Source organism: Prionailurus bengalensis, chromosome X (genome assembly GCF_016509475.1).
Source record: "Prionailurus bengalensis isolate Pbe53 chromosome X, Fcat_Pben_1.1_paternal_pri, whole genome shotgun sequence".
NCBI lineage: Eukaryota > Metazoa > Chordata > Mammalia > Carnivora > Felidae > Prionailurus > Prionailurus bengalensis.
In genome coordinates this window covers 95,592,858-95,601,065 of record NC_057361.1, presented here as the reverse complement: position 1 = coordinate 95,601,065, position 8,208 = coordinate 95,592,858, and positions in this window count along the sequence as shown.

Genomic DNA, 8,208 nt, shown 5'->3' with positions numbered 1-8,208 from the left:
CAATGAATTTCTTTATGTTTGTGATTAATTGGTTTATATATTTGGGTGATTTCATGTTGGGGGCATAAATATTTACATTTATTAGAACTTCTTGGTGGATAGACCCCTGAATTATGATATAATGCCCTTCTTCATCTTGTTACAGTATTTATCTTAAAACCTAGTTTGTCTGATATAAGTATGGCTACTCCAGCTTTCTTTGGACGCCCATTAGCATGATAGACGGTTCTCCATCGCCTCACTTTCAATCTTCGGGTGTCTTTAGGTGTAAAATGAATCTCTTGTAAGCAGCATATAGATGGGTCCTATTTTCTTATCCATTCTGATACCCTATATCTTTTGATAGGAGTGTTTAGTCCATTGACATTTATTTTTTTTTAATGTTTATTTATTTTTGAGAGAGGGAGAGAGAGAAAGAGAGAGCAAGCAAGGGAGGGGCAGAAAGAGAGGGAGACACAGAATCTGAAGCAGCTCCAGGCTCTGAGCTGACAGCACAGAGCCCGATGCGGGACTTGGACCCACAAACCATGACATCATGACCTGATTTCTTGTCTTAATGTTTGTTTTTGAGAGAGAGATGCATATACAGATCTTTATTTTAATTTTTGAATTTATTTTTGTAAGGTTTATTTTTGAGAGAGAGAAAGACAGAGTGTGAGTGGGGGAGGGGCAGAGAGAGAGGGAGACAGAACCCGGAAGCAGGCTCCAAGCTCTGAGCCATCAGCACAGAGCCCGACTTGGGGCTTGAATTCATGAACAGTGATATCATGACCTGAGCCACGAAGTTGGATGCTTAACCGGCTGAGCCACCCAGGGGCCCCTAAAGATCTTTTTTTGTTAATTTATTTTTGAGAGAGAGAGCACGCGTGCATGAGTGGGGGAGAGGCAGAGAGTGAGGGAGAGAGAAGATCTGAAATGGGCTCTACGCTGACAGGCTGATGTCCTGACGAGGGGCTCGAACTCACAAACTACGAGATCAAGCCTTGAGCCGAAGTGTGATGCTCAACTGACTAAGCCACCCAGGTGCCCCAATATCTTTTAAAACATTCTTCTAAAGAGCTCCACAGGCCTTTGGGTAACCTCGGCTATTTGGTTACTAAACAATGGACTGTGCTGATATCTTTGTTGACTCTTTTTATTTTATTTAAAAAAATTTTTTTTGGTGTTTATTTATTTTTGAGACAGAGAGAGACAGAGCATGAACGGGGGAGGGCCAGAGTGAGGGAGACACAGAATCTGAAGCAGGCTGCAGGCTCCGAGCTGTCAGCACAGAGCCTGACGCGGGGCTTGAACTCACGACTGCGAGATCATGACTGCGAGATCATGACCTGAGCCGAAGTTGGCCGCTCAACCGACTGGCCGCCCGGACTCTTTTTATATTCATTGACAAATGCAATCTTTGCCTGATTGCTTTTCAAAAGAAAACATTTTCATGAATACGGATGTGTTTCAAGGGAGACCTTGAAGTCATCACACCTTTAAGACCAGTGCTGTCCAGGCTGCTCCCAGCCTGACTCAAGCTCTGATTCACAGACCCTTTTTCTCACCCTTTCCCTTGCTGTTTGGGTCGAGGTGGGTGGGAATTTCTAGGGCCAGAAGGAAGGAGGACAGTAACTACGCTGAAGGGCTGTGTCCTGGCCAGGCAGCTGTTTTTTGTTTTTTGGTGTTTTTTTTGTTTGTTTGTTTGTTTTTGAGAGAGAGGGAGAGAGCGCGAGTGGGGTAGGGGCAGAGAGAGAGGGAGACAGAGAATCTGAAGCCGGCTCTGTGAATGTAGAGCTCGAATTCATGAGCTGTGAGATCATGACCTGAGCCGAAGTCGGATGTTTAACCCGACTGAGCCACCCAGGTGCTCCAGGCAGCAGCCTTTTTACATTTCAGGTCAACACCGGAAATCTCACAAAACCCAGCTGCCTTCCACTCCCAGGGGTGAAGGGAGGGGTTCATTCCCTGCCTCACTCTCCCCACCTGGCAGGGTAGTAAATGAAAGCGTTTCCACCTCCTCCCCTGGTGGGATTACCTGACCAGCCCCTGGGCTCTGGGTCTCGGCTGAGCCTCTGGATTCCTCCCTGTGTTTCTTGTCCTTCACGTTAGGGAGTGGGGGTCATTTCCTCATGCAGAGATCCAAGCCAAAGCCTTTTTCTATTCCCATTCTCCGGGCAGAGACCAGTTCACTAACTACTAAGTACTCACTGTACCAGGAAACCGAGGTCTAAATGGCTCTGCCGTTGTGAGCCATACACACGGGGCTCTCAAGCTGCAAAATCCATTGCTCTCTCCTTGCAATAAGTGGACATTTGTCTCTCTCTGTCCCAAAAATAAATAAACGTTAAAAAAAATTAAAAAAAAAAAAAGGGGGCGCCTGGGTGGCGCAGTCGGTTAAGCGTCCGACTTCAGCCAGGTCACGATCTCGCGGTGAGTTCGAGCCCCGCGCAGGCTGTGGGCTGATGGCTCAGAGCCTGGAGCCTGTTTCCAATTCTGTGTCTCCCTCTCTCTCTGCCCCTCCCCCATTCATGCTCTGTCTCTCTCTGTCCCAAAAATAAATAAACGTTAAAAAAAAAAATTTTTTTTAAAAATAAGTGGACATTTGATTTCACCTTAGGGTGGAGACCACTTTGACCTGCAAGCCTCCGAACACTGTCCTATTTCAATACTAATAAAGGCAAGGTCAGTATCCTCCAATTTCTTTCTCAGCCACAGGTCAGGCTGAGTTTTGCTCCAGTTTTGCCTGTGCTCAGGTCCTGAGCGATCAATTCGCCCAGCTCCAAATATCCCTAAGTCCTAGCTGGCCAATGGACTCCTAACACCTGGACACAGGCACCAAAAAAGGAAGATTCTGGGGGTGCCTGGGTGGCTCAGTAGGTTAAGCGTCTGACTTCGGCTCAGGTCATGATCTCACGGTCCATGGGTTCGAGCCCCGCGTCGGGTTCTGTGCTGACAGCTCAGAGCCTGGAGCCTGCTTCAGATTCTGTGTCTCCCTCTCTCTGACCCTCCCCTGTTCATGCTCTGTCTCTGTCTCAAAAATAAACGTTAAAAAAAATTAAAAAAAAAACAAAAAAGGAAGATTCTGTACATTCCCATACCTCCACACTTTCCTCCCCTTAACTACAGCCCCCCACCACTGCCTTCTGATAGACAGTCTCTCCTTTGCGGTCGGTGCCCAAACTTCTATCTCCTTTGTTCTGCCTTGGGTGAATTCTTTCACTCCCTGCGCCTCTGGCCTCCACCCATGAGGGCTGCCCCGCGTGCCTTAATGTGGATGTTTTATTAGACTAAAAGCAATCTTATCTTGACAACAGCCAGACCTCTGGGGGCCTGTAAACCTCACTTTTGGCATGGAGAACTCCCTTAGAAACTTACGTTATCTGTGCCCCACCTCTCCTCCACAAACTTCAAAGTATGTAATCAGTCACTTCTCACAACCCCAGTGCAGCTCTTTCTGCCCACGGGTCCCGTCCCATGCTATAACAAAATCACCTTTTTGCACCATAAAATGTCTCGCGAATTCTTTCCTGACTGCTGTGTTCAGCAATCCTGCATCATTTTTGGTGGCCAGTGCAGGCGGGGTATCTGCATCTTCCTGCTTCCGGACTTCAAGCCTTGTGCAAACTTGGTAAGCTACTCCCTCCACTCCCTTTACTTTCATTTTAAAGAGCTTTTCAAGGAGTACCGGTCTTACTGCATCACTTTCGTGTCTATTGCACAGGCTGCAATCCTCTCCTCCCCACGGCTGTTCTGCAGGGAGGAACAAAAGCCTACCTTTTGACTGGAGGCTAGGACTTTGGCTTTCTCGGGCACAAGACAGCCACTTAAGTTACTAGGACGGTTACCAACCTTAAGACTCCCGTGTTAGGTTTCCTTCTCATTGGTCCAAGGCGAGCCCCTCCACGTCCCTGCTCCAGCCACTTCTGGCCTAAGACCTCCCCTGGGAGCCCGCTGAAACCAGTAGCTGATTGAATTAAAACCATTTCCTGGGGAAGTCCACTATAAAGACTACATGTGTTGGATTTGTCAATGTCCCCTACTGACTACTTAATTGTAACATTAGGTATATCACCCTGCAAATTCTTAGTGTCTCCATGAGTTAAAACAGCGGGCTCTCTTGGTCCATCTACTGGTACCTAATTTTTTAATGTTTATTTATATTTAAGAGCGAGAGAGACAGAGCATGAGCAGGGGAGGGGCAGAGAGAGACGGAGACACAGAATCCAAAGCAGGCTCCAAGCACAGAGCCGGACGCGGGGCTCAAACTCACAGAACGTGAGATCATGGCCTGAGCCGAAGTTGGATGCTTAACCGACTGAGCCACCCAGGCGCCCCTACTGGTACCTATTGTGTCCAGGAAAAAATAGGGAAGTTAAGGGACATCCACATCCCTTCAGTAGGACAGCTCAGTGTTCATAACTACTTTTTGAGGGACACTTCTGGTCACTTTGAACACTAGGAACCTTTGACATTAACCTGAGTGGGATACCACACAGGTGCAGGGGTAAGGGGGTGGGATTATGGTAATGGACTTTTCTTCTTTGGTCCCCAAGAATTCCCCCTTAGGGTGTCTCTTAACCCATTGGAGCCAACTTGGATTCCAAGATTTAAAGAAGAAAAGATTCATCTTCTGCAATAATGCATGGACTGAGTACTCCTTAGGAGACGAGGAAAAATGGCCCATTAATGGGGCCTTAAATTTCAATACTATTTCTGCCAAGATCCTATACTTGCCTCCCTCTTTCTCTGGAATTACTCATCTCTTCTTTGTTTGCTTCTTTTGTGTGTCAGATCTGGAATATATCTTGAAAGGACCGAATCAGCGTGGCCGGACTCTTGTTGTATGGAGGGGTCTTCTCCCTCATTCATTTCCCAGGTTAACGGCTTTGAGCATTGGAGCTAATTGTCTGGTTAGTCCACATCGGGATGGGGACTTGAAGGAATATTCCCAAGCAGCTGCTGAAACCCCTTTTGTTTGGGGGAACTTCCCCATCTTCTCCAGCCCAACAGGGACTACCTATTTTCACTTTTTTCTTGGTGGGAAAAAAACGTGCATCTGTTCATCCGTCCGAGCTGATAAGCTTTAGGAATGGGAGTCCCCTTTCTTCTGTCGGGGCTTCTATCTGCCTCCAGCCTTGCTGGTGGCACCTCACCTCTTCTGCCTTGCCTTCCCCCTGTTTCTGCACCGTCATGGGTACAGCTTGAATAAGCGGCTCCTAAACGATCCTCTGTGCCTCTGCCATTGGCTCTGGCTCCTCCTATCCTTGCGATCAAAGAGCAAAGAGCACCCCTCCCTGGACTTACACTGCCCACTTCAGATTCTCCCTTTTTTTTTTTTTTTTTTTTTTTTTTTTACTTTTTTTCAGATTCTCCCTTTGGTGCCCCAGTTAAAAATTGACAATGGGATACTACTCGGCGATGAAAAGGAATGAAATCTTGCCATTTGCAACAACGTGTATGGAACTGGAGGGTATTATGCTAAGTGAAATAAGTCAGTCAGAGAAAGACAGATATCACATGATTTCACTCATATGTGGAGTTTGAGAAACACAACAGATGAACACAGGGGAAGGAAAGGAAAATAAAAACAAAGGGAGGCGGAGCACCTGGATGGCTCAGTTGGTTGAGCGTCTGACTTTGGCTCAGTTCATGATCTTATGGTGAGTTCAAGCCCTGCATGGAGCTCTGTGCTGACAGCTCAGAGCCTGGACCCTGCTTGGGATTCTGTGTCTCCCTCTCTGTCTGCCCGTCCCTCCCCCCCTCTCAAAAATAATAAATAAACATTAAAAAAATTTTAAGAACCAAGTACATTGAGTAAATAAAAAAGGTTGAAATGAATAGATTTTTAGGGGTGCCTGGGTGGCTCAGTCGGTTGAGCGGCCAACTTTGGCTCAGGTCATGATCTCGCGGTCCGTGAGTTCGAGCCCTGCGTCGGGCTCTGTGCTGACAGCTCAGAGCCTGGAGCCTGTTTCGGATTCTGTGTCTCCCTCTCTCTGACACTCCCCCGTTCATGCTCTGTCTCTCTCTGTCTCAAAAATAAATAAACGTTAAAAAAATTTTTTTTAAAGAAATGAATGGATTTTTAAACTATAAAGATACAGGGCCTCCTGGCTGGCTCAGTCAGTAAAGGGCGCAACTGTTGATCTCAAGGTCATGAGCTCAAACCCCACTTTGGGTGTGGAGCCTAGTTAAAGAATTTTTTAAAAATAAAGTACACTGATACAAAATTCAAATTCTGCACTTCTCTCTGATAAAAAGACAAAATTTTCTCGGATTGTTGGTCTGCTCTTGATAAGAAAATGTAAATTTTTTTCTCTTTTGTTTATTTGCCCAGAAAACCAAAGCTTCTATATTTTGTCTTTATCAGGTCTTTGATTACATGAGAAAGTTAAAACTTCTCATTGTTAAAGGGGCCAAGTTTTGCTAACAACCATATAGCTTCCTGTAGACTCCCTTATTGCCACTTTGGTTTAATGTAAATATTCAAGTTATAATGATCCATAATGCTATTTAGGCATGTGCTTTAAAACTGTCTGAAGGTTTTAACAAACTTTCCTGATATTTGAATTGTAAAGTCTTTTTGACTCATTAGGCTGGTTTATTTGGTGTGTTAAGTTACTTTGGAAGCCCTGTCAAACAAATAATAAGCCTCAGGTTGTATTTTTTGGATAAATGCTGTAACTGTTCAAGACATGATACGATATTCCTAAGGTTTTTTTTTTTTAAGTTTATTTATTTTGAGGGAGAGAGAGAGAGAGCATGAAAGGGCAGAGAGAGAAGGTGAGAGAGGGAATCCCAAGCAGGCTTCACACTGTCAGCACAGGGCTCGAACCCACGAATCAGTGAGATCATGACCTGAGCCGAAATCAAGAGTCACATGCTGCACTGAGTGAGCCAGCCAGGTGCCCCGAAATTCCTCAAGTTTTAATAAATTTTGGTGTGAGGTCGTCACTTGACATTTTAATTATGGAAGTGTTATGTGTCACAGAAATAACCGGATCTCCTGGTCAGCTATATTATAATGAACTCTCCTACCAGGTTTCTAACTGTGGCCATTTTTAAAAAAATTTTTTTTTCAACGTTTATTTATTTTTGGGACAGAGAGAGACAGAGCATGAACGGGGGAGGGGCAGAGAGAGAGGGAGACGCAGCATCGGAAACAGGCTCCAGGCTCCGAGCCATCAGCCCAGAGCCCGACGCGGGGCTCGAACTCCTGGACCGCGAGATCGTGACCTGAGGTGAAGTCGGACGCTTAACCGACGGCGCCACCCAGGCGCCCCAAACTGTGGCCATTTTTAAAATTCTTTTGTCATTTATAGTTATTGCTCTGCTGCCCTTGCAACAGGTGTTTTGTCCTCAAGGAGAGTCATGAAAAGGACTTCTGACAAATACAAGTTTATGGTCTTTAAGATCATTAAACTGGGTAAGAATTGCCTGAAGTAATGGAAAAGCTGCATTCAAACAGAATACGAATTTAAGATCGTGGAACTGAAAGAACTGAGAAGATGATTGTAGTTTTCATGACTCGTGTTTGAAACATTACTGGTTCCCTAACGTTTGCTCCTCTAGATTACAGAATCTCTCTGTTAAGATAGCTATGATATGCAGAAATATGATAAAATATCCCTTTGTGAACAAATTGAAGCATTTAACTTTTCTCCCTTCCTGAAGTCTCTGAAATTCAGACACTCTCAGTGCATTCTTTCTCTCGTGGCAATTGTGTCTGCGTAAGTTCAGTGAGAATCTGTTCTCCCGGTGACAGGACACCACTGGAAACGTCGGTTACATTTATCAAGACTTTGACTGGAATATCATATTTGAGACACACGCATAGACTCAGATATGACCCTACAGCTCTAAGGAACTCAGGTTGACTTTATGAAACCCGGAGCCATAAAGCCCCTTGGAAATGTTAGCCTGATCCCTTGCTCACAGGGTTCCCAGCAGGCTTACCAGGTGCGTAAAGAATGTCACTTCCTGGCAGGTGCAGGAACCTCAGGATATTTGGGGGACCTCGCGAAGAGGAATTTGCCCAAATCTACAGATTGCAGGCAAGTCTGGTGACTAGTATTTGGCTTGGTTTCTGGCCTTGAGAGGGTTTTAAAATTTCAATCTAGAGATTCCTTATAGGGGCGCCTGGGTGGCTCAATCTTCAGACTCCTGATTTTGGCTCAGGTCATGATCTCAGGATCCAGCCCCGTGTGTCAGGCTCCTGGCTGGCATGGA